Source organism: Onychostoma macrolepis, chromosome 06, assembly GCF_012432095.1.
Source record: "Onychostoma macrolepis isolate SWU-2019 chromosome 06, ASM1243209v1, whole genome shotgun sequence".
Classification (NCBI taxonomy): domain Eukaryota; kingdom Metazoa; phylum Chordata; class Actinopteri; order Cypriniformes; family Cyprinidae; genus Onychostoma; species Onychostoma macrolepis.
This window is the reverse complement of record NC_081160.1, coordinates 32958891-32977540: the sequence shown is the minus strand read 5'-3', so window position 1 is coordinate 32977540 and position 18650 is coordinate 32958891. Positions and strand designations below refer to the sequence as shown.

Genomic DNA, 18650 nt, shown 5'->3' with positions numbered 1-18650 from the left:
AAATAATGATAATAATAAAAATATTAGCATTTTATTTTTAAGTTTACTATAAAATAAATTGCATTTGTATGTAATACTCCCTTTTTTAAAAAGAAAAATAATAATAAAATAGTATTATCACACTTGATTTAGTTCATTATTTTTAGTTAGTTATTTTATAAAAAAAATAAATAAATAAAAAAAATAAAAATAAAGTGCAATAATATTATCATCACTATTATTAATAAAAAAAATGTATAGTTATATTTTATGGGTCACACTACATGCCATAGCCCATGTGAGGGCCAAACCAAATCTCCAGGTTCTCATATGAGAACCAGGCTGAAAAACTTATGTGCACCCCTGATTATAATCATTACTAATATGGCTTCTTGTTATCAAGATCTAGGTCTATATGCTGAGTTCTGTAAATGCGTGAACTTCATATTAGCCTGTTTGCAGCGCACTTGCCGTCCAGTAATGACAATAAGCTTTGTGCTTTGTTACTTTTTAATAAACAAAGTATCAGCTTTAACATTCTGCCAAATTCATAACAAAATGCATAAAATAAATACGGTTTTGGCGCTCTTTAACGCTTTAGCGCCTCAGTTCAAGCAGCAAGTGAACCCATTATATCTTTCTCTATTATAGTATGAAATGAATGTGAATTAATATCAAAAGGTAGGCTACTTTATAAGAGAGCTTGTCTTACACTTATTGAAATGTCTCATGTAATCACTCATTCTGTGTCAAACTGTGAAAATCTTGTAAAGCTTGTAAACAATGCCACATAACAATACCCAACCACTGGCCATCCATAAGCTCATCAGTCAGCTAGAAAAATAATTATAAAGAGGAGCATTTTGCTATATTTATTCACTCTTGCTTATTAATATTTTTACTTAACCTGTTGTCTACATGATAAAAAAATGCAAAAACCGACTGGATGTGTGAGAGATTTGACAGCATTTCTATAGGATGCATTGAGGAGGAGCCCAAACTAACACTGTAAAAAGCAATCATTTGACTTTTCTTTAAAAAATTGAGGAAACCCAGGGCTCACAAAATCGCGGGGCTATTGCGTTTTCCAGTTGGGCTACCAAAATGTATCACTGCCCTGCCCAGCGGGCTAACTTAAACACTGTGGGTCCTTAAAAACCTCTCAATTTACTTGTATAAAATTTACGGCCATAAAAAGTTTTAAATATGTTAAATGGTATAAGAAATTAATTATAATTTCAAGAGGTCTTACAGTTGGGGATGGAAAGACAAGAACCTCGATTCAGCTGGATTAAACTTCAAAAGGCAATGATGTCAGTGAATAAATATGAGTTTGGTGTAGGGAATATTAACAAGTCCAGCCCATTTGGAGCTGGCTCCAACCTCCGTTTATACGTATCTCGGAGAAGCCGCTATATTTGCTCCTAAAGCGCCAACTTAATGCATAATTAAAGAAATACATTAAGTGAACTTGACAATTCTGAGTTACACTGACAAATAACAGTTTGAAAATGTGTTGTTCACTTTTTATTTTAAGTTGGACCAACTTAAATTTATTAAATTGCAATTACTTAAAAGTTCTTATGGTCCATGATATTGGTACAGATTCTGTGTAATAAACAATTCTTTGTGACTGTATATTTCAAGTTGGAAAAGACGTTTAGTTCCCACTTTAAGTGAACCTAAGTTCCCAGGTCATCTACAAGATGGATTAAAATGCTGATAAAGTCAAGAAAAGAGTAGACAAACATGACTGTATGATTGAAATGTCAATATGTAAAAAAAAAAAAAACTTGTTTATTCTGTGGCACCTAAAAAAATTATTTGGCGCCCAAGTTTTTTCTTAAAGGAGCCAATGGCTCCTTACTCTATTTTTTTTGTCTGGAGCCCTGCGTTGAGCATCTAGATTTGGTTGGTTTCAACAGCTAAAAAGCAGGTGAGAGAATTAATATATTGGAAATTAACACTTGTTACACTTTTACATAAATTATTAAATTCCATAAAAGATGCACTGAAGTCAGAATCAGATCAATGGGTTCTGAAGAGAGACACTTCTATCACACACACAAAAAAAGCATATGAATGATCTGCATTTAATGAATGAGTTTCTCAAATTTGTGCCATCAAATCTGAATCTGCTTCTTAGAAGGGTTTCCACATAACTAGACTGTACAAACACATCAGAGCCCATGCAACGAGACCTCTAAACGAGCCTAATTATACAGGACTTCTTAGGGTTTGACAACCCAGAATCAGTAGATTCTGATGAACAGATGCACCAAATAAATCAACACTTTCAGCTCACCACATTCATGTGGACAGCCATGCTGAATTAATAAACAAACACACAGAAATAACCAGCAAACAGACATAATCAGCGGCATGAGCAACCCACGCTATAGTGCTCTGCAAGCGCGGCAGACTGGCAGCCATTAGAACGCAGCAGGACGATCCGTGACTGCTGGACTCCCTTCGGCTTGCTGGGTTTCCACTATAGAGGTGTGCATTTTACATGGTTTAGAGGGGATTTCAATTCTTAACATTAAAAATGCACCATAAAATATTTATCAAGGGCCGTCAAGCAATTAAAATTTGTAATCTAATTAATTACATTATTTGCAGATTAATTAGTCTAATTAATTGTAATTGAATCATCAATTTGGGCTGAGAAATTACCCTAAAAGATCATTTAAAGTCATTGCGTTACATGAGAAAAGCATTAAAGAGACATTACAAAAGCAGCGTTAGAAAGAAGTATTTTGATTGCATAATTGTAATAAATAGGTATTAATGTTTTTATTTTTTAGAAAATTGAATGTTCAAATATGTTTTTTTAATGACATGATACTCTAAATATGAAACTAAAAGTGCCAGTGGGTGGCCGCAAATCAGTGTCTTAATGAGTGAGTCACTGAATCACTCACTCAACTGATTCATTCAAATGGCTCATTCATTCAGAAATGAAGTAAGTGACTGTCTTAGGCTGCGTTCCAGTTCATTTTGTTTATGCCCTTCACTAGGGGTGTGCGATATATATCGTCTGCGATAATATCGTAATTGTAAAACACAAAATTAAAGACATGGGGGCAGAAAATGTATATAGGCTACTTTAACTAGGCCATATGAAGTGGTGCAATCAATTTCACATGAAGAATAACGAACAATAATACTCCAAAAATTACCATGATCACAAATGTGATATTGATTTTTTACAACCGTTCAATAAACAAGAGGTTAATTAAGAGACTTATGTTTTAGACACCATATTTCCTGTTTTTGCTTTATTTCAACAACAAAAATCACTCCAAACATAGCCACAGCACTGTTTTGTGTCTCTGAGCAACATGACGGTGATTCGTTCCTGAATGAATCAACCGTTTAAATGATTCAGTTCAATCGCAATGACTCACTTATTAACAGTGACTTGCTGCCACCTGCTGGAGGTTTTAATTTCACATTAGTATCTTTTATTTTTATTAAATAATTTCAAATATCGGTATTTAATGTTTTGTGTTTAATATCAAAACATGATTTATGCATTTGTAATTGCAGGTTAAATGCATTCATGTCTTGCATTAAACAGTGTGTAAATGCATCTAAATGCCACTTCAGATGCAGCTTCTGTGTTTTCTCTGCATTGTAAAGATGAATTTTGTCCATACTGATTTCATTTGTATGAAAAACTCTTTACCAAACACCAATGACTTGTACATACACTATATGGACAAACGGATTGGGACGCCCCCTTCTTTAGAACAGAAAAAGCCACTTCCAAAACTGTGGCAACAAAGATGGAAACAATTTATGCATTTAAAAATTGTATTTCCATCTCTGTTGCAACAGTTTTGGAAGTATCTAAAATGAATGTGCCCATATGTACAAGTCATTGGTGTTTGATAAAGAGTTTTTGGCTCAAGATCTGCATTTAAAGTCACACCAGAGGTGTTGAGCTGGGTTTAGGACTTGGCTTTCTGCAGACCAGTCAAGTTCTTCCACACTGACTCAATCATTTCTTTTTGAACCTTGCCTTATACACAGAGGCATTGTCATGTTAGAATAGAAAAGGGTCCTATCCAAACTGTTGCTTTAAAATTAGAAGCACACAACTCCCTAGAATATCATTATATGCTTAAACATTAAGATTTGTACTCATGGAAATTACTAAAGTAGTCAAACCTGTTCATTAGAAGGGGGTGACCCGAAACTTTTGGCAATATAGTGTATCTTGAATTTTAGGCTCATATAACTGCATTCTAATAGAATCCATCACAGTGAGTCGTCCTGCATCATGTTCATCAGACACTGCATCAATAAAGATGACAGACAGGTCTGGAGCGTTAAATACCTTAATCATTTTAATGCATTATTTTTTCCCTATTTAATTGCACTAAATGAATGCATTAAATCCTATATGTAATGCAATGATTTGCAATAGCTGATTGAGCGCATTTCAGTGATGTAGTGGTGCCCTCGGTGACGTGTTTAGCCCTGGCGCTGCCCGCTTCACACTGCGCCGCGCCATCTGCTCAGGTAACACTGTATCCCGTCCTTACACTCTCCTTCCTACAGCTCCAACGCTCTCGGTGTGGAAAAACACATCTATTTTCATCCATCCTCCTGCTGCTTCAGCCGAGAGAGAGGGAGACAGCAGCAAAACCTTCAAACAACCGTTTTCAACAGAGATTGAGAAAAACGCACTGAGGATTATTGCATTAGCCTGGCATATGCCACAGACTGGCACTCAAACTGGCACCAATCGACCGCCACTCATACTGACCGCATGAATCCAGACAACGCGTCGCTGTCAGTCACTAGAGCTTGCGCTGGTACAATCTCCATTTATCGCCACTCCTTTCCTCACAAAGACTGAATATTTAAACTAGGACTTGTTGCAAAATGTTGAATATTCTTGATATTTATGACTACTTAATTCTATATTACAATACAATCGTAAGCATGAAAGCATTAATACAAGGACGTATTGTGATCAGCTAGAGACAAAAAAAAAAAGAAGGAAAATCTGACCACGCCCACAAGCCACGCCCCCCAGCACTTATTAAAAATACATATTTTAGCATATTAAAAGATATATCTTATATTGTAATAATACATACTATTATCCTGTAAAAAATAAAAAGCAGCATTTAATAATCATAACAATATAATATATTTTAATAAAGAACTATAATATATTATAGCAAAGTATACAGGATTGTTATTATTATTATTATTAAAGTACCTGCCAAAAGTTTGGAAACATTACAATTATTAATTATAGATTTAGAATGATTTCTGAAGGATCATGTGAAACAAACTTCTTTGTAAACAAAAGCAGATTTATAAATGTTTGCGTTTCCAAATAGGGGTGTAAGAAAATATCGATACACGTGAGTATCGTGATATTTTGTTTGGCGATACTGTATCTATTCTTAAAAATGGAATATCGATATTTAAAAAGAATAAATAAATATCATACAAGATTCGTGGCAGTTGTTTCGTTTTGAGTTCACATCCCGACCGCTAGATAGCAGTCTTCATCTCTGACCAGTGACAGGAAATACTAGCATTAGGGCACGCAATGTTAGCATTAGTTTGCTGCCAGTAATACAGGATGAAAGAATTGTTCCAGTTCCCGCTTCGGTGTACAAATCTGAAGTGTGGCGTCATTTGGGCTTTTGTGGTAACGTCCACTTCGGTTCCGCCGCTTGCCGCGTCCCGTGTGAAGAGCCTTTGCGCGGGCGAGGCGGGCGGTAGGGTCACTGCGCGGCTGCAGCTTTCTCTCGTAATTCGGGGGCGTTTTGTGCAGTTGCGGCGGTGCTCGCGTTGCTGTCTCAGCGATTCCATGGGGAACATAAATACAAATTGAAAAACCTGTGAAATCCAAGTTGAAAGGTTCTGAGAATGTTCGACATCTATATTTATTGTTTTGATTTCTTTAGGAATCCTGCAAGCACTTTATTTTTCATTGACATTGAGCAGATGTAATTTTTTGTTCAGATCAAAATGTTGACATTGTATGTTACAATTGTAAACTTAAACTGTGAACCTTTAAAACAGGGTATAAAAATATATATGGTCTTTTTATAAAATAAATTTTATTTCCAATTTTATCGATTAATTCGAATTTAAAGTTTTGCCACGATTTTATTTTTTAGAAATAGATGAATCGTGATTTTTAAAATAAATATTACCAAATGTAGTAATTATACACTGACAATATGCCACTGTAAACAGTAAAGAACGATCCGACCGCATGTCGGCACACATGATTAACCGCTCACGTGTGACGTGCTCATATCGCTAGACGCCATTCACAAAGAATGCGCTTTTGTGTTGACAAAGATGCGACGCAGGCAGTGGAAGAGGAAAAACATGCAAGAAGATAGGAGTGAGCTTCATTTAACTTGAGCGCCGTGTTTTTAGAAAGCCGTTTCATGCAAGAGACACGAGTGCAACAGTCAAACGCATTCATGTTTACATAGAAAAAACAATGGAAAAGCTGTGCAAGCGAAGAAAAAAAAAAAAAACTACTGCTGTGTGTCTGATATTTCATGTTTGCATCATGGTGACAGACTGAAAGCTGCTGTTGTTTTTACAGAACATTTATAGTTAATAATAGTCTGCTGGTGTTATACCTTCAGTCATTCTGAATTTGAATTAGCCTACCTTGACTTTTGAGATTTTAAAAGCATTTTCCTCATATTATTTCTGAACATATACTGTATGTATAAGACAAGTTTGTACAAGATGTAGTTGTAGGTCATGCATCTTTTCTGCATATATATTTAACATTTACATCGTGTTGACAACTTCATGTGTGGTGCACTTGGAATAGAATAGAAGGGTGCCAATAATGGAGGGCACTGTATGTGTATTTATCAAAATGGCTAGCTATAATATTAGGTCCTTATATACACACAATGGCAGCTCCTGCCAAAGCATCAGCGTCACGGCGGTGCCAGCGGATCCACCGCAGTCACACACATCTGAGCCACAAATCACCACGTCTGGAGTCCATGACTGACGCTCATCAACACTGGAGTACAGTTACACTCCTTAAACGCTCCCAATGCGCCTCTGAAAGCAGGACAGCGTGTGATTTCAGCTGCAGGAGATGCACTCAAACTATAACTTCAATACAGCTTCTTATGAACACAAACAGATGGACGCAACAAGAGCTGATCCATTCATACGCAGAAAGTCCTATAAAGGGGATAAAACAGCAGACGAGAAACATACAAGCTCATGAATGATCAATCAACACCTTTTCTCTCATCCGTTTATGCATCATAATAATAAACCATTTATTTATGCAATGAGGACATCCAGAGCACCTTATGAATATGAAATATGAAATATGAAAATCTGCGTTTCACTAATTATCCAACCGTTACAGAGCGTCTCTTATCGTTAAAACTCCAAGAATAAATGGATCGTGTTTTAAGAACGATCCATTTATTCTTGCACGCATACATTACGTGATGAAGTCTAGTGGGTTAAACAGTGCAGGTGCGCATTTAAAGAGCGTTCTTTCACTGCCTATTAAAGTCTATTAAAATGCATTAAGAAAGATCACAAAATTCAAGATATGGGGGCAGAAAATGTACATATTTATATCATTTCATATAGTTACTTAAAATCACATGAAGAGTGCCGTTTTGTTCTTCAAAATTTCACATTTAAAGTATCTTTTCATTTTTGAAATAATTTCAAGTATCAGTATTCAATGTTTTGTTTAAAATATCAAAACATTATGCATTTGTAACTGCAGGTTAAAGCACTCCATGTCCCTCTGAGCTGAATTAAACAGTGTGTAAATACATCTAAATGTCACTTCAGATGCACCTTCTGCAAAGATTAATTTTGTTGATACTGGTTTCATTTGTTTAGTAACAGCCTAAATGTCTTATTATTCTAATTGACTGATTAAATGTAACAATTTGACTCAACAGATGCACATTTTAGAAAAAAAAAAAAAAATGGCTTTATTAAAAGTAAAAATGCCCATAAAAGGTAAAAATCTATTCAAACTTACATGAAAAGATTAATTTCTGCTCACTTATGTGAACTGACCACACAGAATGAAGAATATCAAAAACTGCAGCCGTCCATGGTAGTCAGATATCAGCACAATAACACACTTGGCAAAATAATTATCGTTATCGAAAAAAATCCCAAAAATATTGAATTTTTTTTTTTTTTCAATATCGCACAACCCTAGATGAAATACTTTGAGGATTGAGCAGACAAACAGAGAAACGAGCGCAATAAGACCAGCAACAGGGTCATAGTGACGTTTAAAGTGAAATGTCCATGTTTCAGACCAGGATTCACTGTAATACACACACAGACGCTCAACGGCTGCTACTGTATAATATATTATTAACACACTATCCGCCGATTTTACATTTGGACCGTACATGAGAAGAAAGCAGTGAACCTGATGACTTTGAAGCCAATTACACAGTTAGCTGCTCTCTATGGGCTGCTATTGATTTTTCCCTTCCTCTGCCTCAACCTCTCCTCTAGCAAACACACACACACACAGAGAAATTACACACAATTATAGAGCTTTTTCCCACGGTTGCTCATTAGTATGCAAAGGAGACATCAGCTATCAAGTACACAGACAGCACAGATAAACAGACTCCCAAACGACTGGGACGCTCACAAACTATGATCACTCTTATATGAGTTCATCAGGAAAAAAACATGAATCATCTGTGTAAAGCCCTATGTGACTAAATGATAAAACACCAGTAAATGCAGAATATGCACTTAATGGAAGTGCTTAAAATAGGCATGAAACACACACATTGACATGCATGTTAAATTCATGTGTATTTATGAACGAAGCATACATTTCAGCTTGAACACGCCTGCGACAGAAGCATACAAACAGCCAAAAACAAAAAAGGACTACATTTATGTAGTGCTCAAACTGGACAGCATGATTATTCGAAATAAAATCTAAATCACAATACAGCTTAGTGCAATTATCAAATTGTTAAGGCATGAATTGTATTCTAAAAACATGCACTGCCTTCATTTACACACAAGCAGCTCATTGGCATTGTAATTTTAGTTATACTATAAAATATATTTCTAATATCTTATTTTGTTTCATATTTTTAACAAAATTATATAAATATTTATTATTATTTATTTTATTTCATTTTAATATCAGTATTATGATTATTAACAATCATGTTATTATTAATAATAATAATAATAAATAACAACAACAACATTAATTCTTATATTATTTTTAGTTATTTTTAATAGGGATGCATCAATAGGATTTTTTTTTTTTGGCCGATACCGATTGTAACAAACAACTATTGGCCGATTCCGATATTGGTCAATTCCATAAAGCAGGGCTTAAAAAGAAAAATATATATATTTGATCGGTTCACTCAGAGCAGAACTGGTATTTGAACGTTTAATTTTATTTAATTATTTTGCCCAGAGAAAAACATTGGATTATGCAACAGACATGCAACTAATTGTCTCCATGCAGTTAATTAATAAAGCATCAGTATCGGCCCTTTTCATGCTATTTCCGATAAATTGATGGCTTTAAAATAATCAAAAATCGGCTGATAAATATCGGCGGCCGATACATCGGTGCATCCCTAATTTTTAATTAATTTTACTTGTTTAATATTTATTTTGTACAAATAAAATAATTATTTTTAAAATAATATTAATAATAATAATAATTATTATTATTATTATTATTAATATTATTATTCTAATGTTAAGTAATATATTCTGTTTAATATTTTAAAAACTAATTTTATAATAATATTAATAATTATATAATACATTTATATTATTATTATTATTATTATTATTATTATTATCAATATTATTATTATTATTGGATTTTAGTTTATTTTTGTTACTATTATTATTAAAACTGATTGATATAAATCAAATATATGGCAAAATTGTGTAACCCTTCAAACATGCACAGCAACATAAAAATTTTTTATCAGAAACATTAATTAAATTTTCCCAAAATTGTGCAGCCCTAATTTAGATTTATAATTTAACACAGAACTATGCGTCACTCTGCCGCAGATCTGACGGTTTAGAGCCAATGAGGGTACGATGTGTCAAGCGAGGGCAGATGGCCGGTGAATGACTGCGGGTTCACAGTAAGCGTGAAGATGGCGTGACTGAACCTGAAGAAACTCAACCACACCTGCTACACACCAGCAACGACGCAGAACCAGCCAGATCAACAGTACAACACACACCCACAGAGGACCTGAAAGAGAGAAGGTTGACGAAACACCTCTACCATTTACCTTTTATTTATTTATTTTATTTTTTGCTTTTAACAAGCAGGGAACATTAATAGCATGAACAATACATCCTGCAGTTGTAAGAAAACAAGATTTACACAGCCATCGTTTGAAAATATTGAGTACAAAGTGATCAGCTGAATAATTAAATGCCTAGTTCTTTCATGAAACTCTAGATGGCGCAGGCTGATGGGTATTAACGTAACTGATGATATTCACAGCGTTAAACGACTTGGCACAAGCTGATTAGTTCATGTTGCATACGCAGCCAATGAGCTTGCTGCTTTACATTTAAAGGGATCATCGGATGCCCATTTTCCACAAGTTGATATAGTTGTCTTAATAAAGTCTGTAACATAGTTTGGTTAAAATTTCTCAATGGTAGTTTAAAAAAAACACCTTTTCAAACCTGTCAAAAACAGCTCTTGTCAGAGCAAGCCGTTTTGTAGCATTTTCCTTTAAATGTTAATGAGCTCTGCAACTACAACTACAGCAATAATCAGCAGCAGCGTAGCAGATCCATTCAGCCAAGACCAAATACATTAATATTGTCAAAACCATTACTAGGGCTGGGCGATAAACGATATGAAGAGTTCCATGAAGGGGGTCCATTTTTTTCCCCTTTTAATTTTTCTGGACTCCTTTTTAATGGTTAAATTAAATTTTATTAAATCAAAAAGCATGTCCAAATAATTTAAATCATGAAATGTTTAGGGCCCTATGAAAAGTTTTATTTTTTCCAACCTTATGTTTTATTGTTACCAAATTCTGTTTTAGCATGTCTAATTATTTGAAAGCATAAAAACAAGTTTCATTTATTCTTACAATAGCCCTATGATTTTTTTTTTTTGGTTGCACCCCCCTAATACAATGGCAGGGGAAACACTGCTTAATACATGTCCCTTCCTAACCGTGTATACTCACAAATTCTTAAATGCATACATATTTACATCCACATGTGACCCTGGACCACAAAACCAGTCATAAGGGTCAATTCCGAGATGTATGCACAAGGACAATATTTGGACGAGATACAACTGTTTGAAAATCTAGAATCTGAGGGTGCAAAAAAAAATCTAAATATTGAAAAAAAAAAAAAATTAAGTTGTCTTGATACATTTACGGAAGGAAATTTACAAAATATCTTCATGGAACATGATCTTTACTTAATATCCTAATGATTTTTGGCATAAAAGAAAAATCTATAATTTTGACCCATACAATATATTTTTGGCTATTGCTACAAATATACCTGTGCTACTTAAAATTGGTTTTGTGGTCCAGGGTCACATATGCCTATATTCAGATGAAACGCCTCCACCTTTAACACACAAGCAGATCCTAAACTACAATACGAGTTTACTAAACACTTCTCATCTACAAGATCAATCCAGTATCACAGCTGAGTCTCCTGCACAACTTTACAGCACTAATTCACTTATTGGAAGATGTACAGCTGTTTAATAGAATTCAAGATCTCATTTTTGCACTTGCTGGATATCAACATCTTTTCCAGTGAATCACTTGTTCAGCAGATTGGTTATTTATCGTAACGAATGCTATAAATGGACTAGATTGGGCAAATGTGATTCCAGACTGGCACGATGTTCAGTCTATTAAGCTAATTGAGACTGCGCTAATTTCTGTCACAGCTCGATAACAAGATAACAAAAGGCTAAATATTTATTTTCGGGGAACATGTTGACTCAGCGCTCGGACATCTTGCATGTCGTTGTCAGAAGCTGCGTGAGTCATGAGCAATATGTCGAGTTCTTCACGATCCGTCAGCTGTTCCGTTAATATTCATGAGGACAGAGACAGAGACACACGGCTTTAACTCATTTACTGCACGGATCGAGGAGGACAATCTGCAGGATTTGGATTTCAATGAGTTTAGAGAAGTGAAAAAGTGGCAAAATATGAAATTAGTAAATGTGTGGATGCATCAAGATGGTTGGCTAAATTAACTAGTTGTCAGGTGAACTTGAGTCAGCTTATCAATACAGGCCTATTTTGAGATAAGTGTGCAATTTATTACATAATCACAAAACTGACTAGCTGCTCAGGCAAATTACCAATTACTTAATGAATGCATGTAAATAATTTAATAATAATACTTAGTTTGTGTTTAATGCTATACCAGCTTCTATGGCTATTCTCATGGCGAGAAAACTCATGGCTGAATTATATCATGTTTTTAAAATTCATTTTTACTAAACTCTAAAACTGTATTTAGCTTAACTTTGTTAAAAATCTCTTCAAGAGAGTTATAATAATACTTAGGGATAGAGAAGCACAATTTGGGGAAACATACTTAATTTAAAAAGGCAAATAAAAAATTAACTGTTAAAATGCAATTTTAAAACATTTCCAGATTTGCAGCACTTGTTTGTAGGGCTGAACAACTTTTGTGATTATAATATCAATATGACTATAACAACAACAACACTAAAAAATATTACATTTGAAATTAAATAAAACTATTGTAATATTTTACTGTAACAATATTTAAGAAAATATTTTATTTTACAGTAAAAATGAAATTACAATAAAAAAATATTAAACAAAATAATACTTCATATTTTACTGTAAAATAAGAATATTTAGGAAAAATATTACAATACGTTTTTTACAGCACAGCTGAAAAATAGCTAAAATAATACTAAGTGTAAAATATTAAACAAAATACTATTGTGATATTTTATAGTAAAAAAAAAAAAAAAAAAAAAGTATTTATGAAAAATAAGAATTTTGTTTTACAGTACAACTGAAAAGTTACAATACTAATATTTTTCTTGTTGATAACAGTCTGTTTATAAGCACTTCTCATTACACTTTTGGGAAAATGCAACATTTACTGCGAAACGAGTCGCTAATAGACACCGAAAACACTAAATCATGAGCTGCATGCGTGCAAATGAACACAGTGCCCTATGAAACATGCTCTGCATATTTAATTAAATCTCAGCCAGGGCTTGACATTAAGCATTCTCATGTGGTTGTCCTTCGGACAAGTAAATTTGTCATTTACTTGTCCGAGTATAAAAGTTACTTGCCCGGAGAGAAAAAATTAAGTTAAATTGAGTTATAAATATAATTATTTATTGTAGTTATACAAAGCACATTTAGTTTATTTAGATTTTTCTTTTTAAATGAAATAATGAACAAAATAATAAAGTGTGATAATACTATTATATTTCAAAATAAAAAGTTAGAATTAAATACAAATACAATTATTTTATAGTAAACTTAAAAATAAAATGCTAATATTTACTTATTAGCTTTAACCTGCAGTTACAAATGAATAAATAATGTTTTGATACATAAAATGTTCAATACTGATATTTGAAATTAATTTATATATTTTTTTTAAATACTGTAAATGTGAAATTAAAACCACCAGTAGGTGGCATCAAGTCACTGTTAATAAGTGAGTCATTGCGACTGAACCGAATCATTTAAACGGTTGATTCATTCAGGCACAAAACACCGTCATGTTGCTCAGAGACGCAAAACAGCGCTGTGGCTGTGTTTGGAGTTATTTTTGTTGGTGAATAGAGCAAAAACAGGCAATATGGTGTCTAAAACTTCTTGTTTATTGAACTGTTATCACATTTGTAATCATGATTATTTTTGAAGCAAAATAAAAATAAAAAAAACAGCGTTCGATCTTCGTGTGATATTAACTATATGAAATTATATAAATGCATACATTTTCCTCCCCCATGTCTTGAATTTTCTAATTTATGTAATTATGCGTGCACTCTTTGTTTGATTCTAGCAATATAATCGTTAAAACAACAATTACGAAATTATCGCAAATGATATATAAATCGCACACCCTATAACAAAGGCTATATCACAAATAAAGGCAGTTATTATTGTTTTCGGTATTGACTTTTTCAAGTTACTTGTCCGATTGGGCAAGTAAATTTCTCTTTCACTTGCCCGTCCAAAACATTCACTTGTCCCGGACAAGCGTTAATATCGGGCCCTGCTCAGCCTTTGTGAATTGATAATCATGGTTTTATTTTACAACCTGATTTAATGCTTCAGGTTATCACATCACTGAACAAACACCAGTAATTATTATAACCTGCACATATTCATGTATTATGTAATATATATTCATACAATGCATGTAATCTGAAGCTGTATGACTCTGAAAAATGTCTCCAAACAGGTGTTTGAGTATCAATTAACACACCCAAGCCATCAAACGTGTGATTAGTTTCCAAATACCCGCTTCAGTACATGCTGAAAAATGAAAAGCGAATGATCAAATGAGCGTTACACGATGAGGAGGGAAAATGTGGCGAAATAACAGTGTGAGAGCGCTGCGTGTTATTTATAGACGCAGATACTTTATTCAGAAGAGCAGCATTGTGCCGTCTCCATTTCTCTGGCTTTATTCGCACCTCTGCTGAGGATTCACTCGCGCTTTGTTTCTCTCTCGCTGACACTGTTCTGGCACACGGCGTCCAAAAATAACCCGTGTGTTTGCGTGAGGCTCAGGTGGAGACGCACACGCGTGGATCGGCTCTGCAGGAGAACACGCATCGCTCTCTGTGTGGGGGAGGCCCAGCGAAAAACAATATTCACTATAAACGCACACTGACTTTACTGCTGATTTACAATTAAGCAACATCGTAAATATTGGAAAGATTTCAGTAGTTCTTAAATAGCCAAAACAAGCGTGCAATATTTTTGATGCTACAATTCAATAATACCATAATAATTATTTTATTTTATTTCTTTTTAAATATCTCTTACTTGGTTTAACATTCCAGTAAAAATAACTATTATTTATTATAAATGATTATTATTATTATGAGTATTAGTAGTAGTATTAGTATAGCATGATTATTAATATAATAATTATACTAATATTTTCATTGTTATTATTTTCGTTAATATCTCTAATTTGGTTTCATATTGTATAAAAATCTAAAATATTTACATAACTTCAGGTGCGTTCACACCAGACGCGATCGAAGCGTTTGAGTTACATGTTAAGTCAATGCAAAGACACGAATAGACATCCGGTGGCGCAAATGACGCGATTTGCGCGAATTGAGCGTTTCGGGCATTTGATGCGCATAACGCGTGATTCGCACGAGTTGAAAAATCTGAACTTTACTTTGCCCGTTAAGCAATCAGGAGCTTGCTCTAGTAGTGTCGTGATTACGACGTAGCGAGAAAGGTAGAAAGCCGAAACAACAATGGAGGACAAAATCATTGTCGCTGTATGTGGATACCCGGAGCTGTACGATACATCTTCCTGCTTTTATAGAAACAGGAATAAAAAGGATCTTGCTTGGTGTTACTTGATCAGCGTATTATGTTACAGTTACCTCTTACGGCTCTGACGAGGTTTTATTCCGTTCTCCATGCTGTGACAACTCACAAAAGACTATTTTATGTGATGTTTTATTAACAAGTTTCGGGAGGAGCACGCGCAGATAATTAACGCAGCCACTTCATCATCAGCAATCACACCATCTATCCAATCAGCTCAAGAGAGAACCCCTATAAATAATCAAAGCAGTCTTACCTCCATCAGTTCTAGTCTTTCAGCATCCCTCCACCACCCCGACTCCTCACCTTCAGCCTGTTCCTACCCCAGCATGGGGGGAACGCTCTGGGTCCGGGCTAAATGCAGAGCTCGGACCCCTCTCTCCATACAGGGGGAGTACCCTGGGCTCGGGGGTAAGTACCGAGCTCGGAGCCCTCTCCCTGGACAGCACGCCAAATACGCATAAACCTTTACTCAGTTTATTATATGTAAGTGTGAACTCGTGAACCAAGCAGCGCGGAGAGCCGCTTCAGAAACATGCCGCGGCGTTGCTGGTATCACAAGCATTGAATAGAGCGGCCGCGATCAGCTCCAGTTCCCGTGGAGACGTATCGCGCCGCAGACGCATGCAGTGATGCACAGATCAGCTCTAATTGAATCTGCTGTTCAAAATGAACCATCCATTCATCATATCATCATGCAAAACATACGATGCGATGACATGAATGTGGCGCCAAATCATTTATGTCCCCACGCATCATGTCATTCCTCACGTGTTGACGTCATCAAATTGCGATCGGTTCGTGAGATCGGCCAAGTGTAGTGAGTACCGATCGAGTCATAAAATGTGATTAATCTGCCGACACCGATCTCCAGCTGATCGATCGGAGCATCCCTAATAACAACATTATTTACAACATTATTACCTGTTTGGACAAGAATCAGATTTCAGCGTTTGCCTGAGGCTCTGGATTACAAGTAATAATGTTGTAAATTATATTCAGTTTCTTGCATAGACTGATCGTTTTGCTTCATAAGACCTCAATATATCGCCAGGAGCCACAGGGAATCATTTTGTGTTCCTTGATATGATTTTTTTATTCTTAAAAACCAGTAGCCATTGACTTGCATTGTATGAATCACCAAGGAGCACAGTTTCAGCTAAAAACTTCTTTACTGGAGAAAAAAAAAAGCCACCTACATTTTGGACGGCCTGAGGGTGAGTAAATTAACAGCAAATGCAATGTTTTTGATGCTACAATTCAATAATACCATAATTAATTTATTTTTTATTATTATTAATATCTCTTATTTGGTTTAACATTTTAGCAAAAATAACTATTTATTATAAATAATGATTATTAGGAGTATTAGTAGTAGTAGTAATAATATGATTATTAATATAATAATTATATTAATTATTTTTATTAATATCTCTAATTTTCATTTTTTTGGGTCAACAATCCCTCCAATGCTAGAGGTTTTGGATATGATGGCTCCTTTCTCATCCTCATCCAAGATCAACCTCACCAACTTCCAGAGCAAATGCATAAAAATCAAACTAAATACAGTGCAATAGCTAAAGCATCTAGATATTAAATTATTCCTTTCTGAAGAAACCTCCCATGCTATGCCTCCTCCTGATGTCCTGGGTGTTCTGGTCTCCTCCGCTCTGACATGAATGACGCCTCTCTCCTCTAACAATCCGCCCCCGGCGTGAGGGACGAGGACGCGGTGGAAGGGAATTCCTCATTACCTCAGCAAACACTGTCTCTCTCTATCGACCTGCACACGAGTGGGCAGAAGGGGAGCGCTGGCGATAGCATGCACACACACACACACACACCCACGAGCGACTGACCCGCGCAAAGCCTGTCGCTCAAACACCTAACATGATGCACAACATGCATGTGAAGTATTGCATGAAATGCATCCTGGTATCACTCGAGAAAATCAATTGCATAACATTCACAAAACGGTGCCGCTCATTCACCTCTAGCGGCTCCATCTGACGTCAGCGAATGATGTCAAAACCCAGAAAGCTGCGGATGTGTGTCACTTCAGAATTCAGACACACAAACACATGCTAATGCATTTTTAAACAGCCTTACACAAACTTCAGCGCATATTTTCTAAACTCTCTGACCCATTTTCTCCCGTCTCATACAGAATCACACAGCTTCTGACTACATACCCCATAATGCACCTGCGGGTTTAGTCATAAGTACAATGGTTTCAGAGTGTGATTTTAAGATCGCTGTGAGAGCGCGATAAATGCAAGATGCAATAGACTCAGAACAGTTTTCACATGCATGCACGCGCACGCTCATGCACCACACACACGGCTTACTGTATTCGCTGGTTTATCGCTGATCTCCGCGCATCATTAGCTGCTTGTGGCTCTGAGGCAGCGGCGAGCGCATTTCAGTCCACACTAACAGAGAACAGACAGATCTCCACCTCTCCGCTTAGTTTCCTCCCTCGCTTCGTTTCTGACGCCCCCCTGCTTTTTCTGAATGAAGCACAGCCGCTCTCTTTCTCTTTCTCTCTCTCTATCTCTCTGAGCGAGAGAGCATGCGCTCATTTACTCATCCTCCCTCCCGTCTCCTTCACTCATTTGTGAAACTGTATTGATGAGAAACTCAATACTAATGAAAATGCCATGCTAAAGACAAATGCACACAAACAGACAGGACTCTACCAGATTATCGGTTAAAATAATATAATAGCATAAGAGAAAGTGTATGTTTTGGGTGCAAAACTAGTTTCCGTTGTGTTAAAAATGTATCTATAAAAGCACATATATTCCATGTATCTCCTAATTAATATGAGCTCATAAAAAAATGCATGGACAAAAATTATAATAATTGAAACTAGTATTTTAGTATCGGTGTGATTTTTAATTTAATTTAATTTTTTTCTGTTTTTATATTTTAATTTGTTAAAATGTTATTTGAAAATGTTCACAAAAAAAAAAAAAAAGTTTTTATGGTTATAGTTTTTGTTTTAATTAACTATAATAACCCTGTTTGTAGCTAAAATTTAAAGTGTTCATCTATTCT

General features: G+C 35.2%; 1 protein-coding gene across 9 annotated transcripts in view; it reads right to left on the bottom strand.

Annotated features, from left to right (window-relative positions):
- Positions 1-18650, bottom strand: part of LOC131542496 (R3H domain-containing protein 2) — an 82113-nt gene that overhangs the window by 53746 nt on the left and 9717 nt on the right. Inside the window, exon 1 of one of the 9 annotated variants that reach the window (XM_058779247.1) lies at positions 17939-18055. The exons of the other annotated variants lie outside the window; for them this stretch is intronic. The gene's annotated coding sequence lies outside the window, so the exon portion shown is untranslated. Of the gene's footprint in view, positions 1-17938; positions 18056-18650 lie in introns of those variants that run through there. 9 annotated transcript variants of the gene reach the window in all.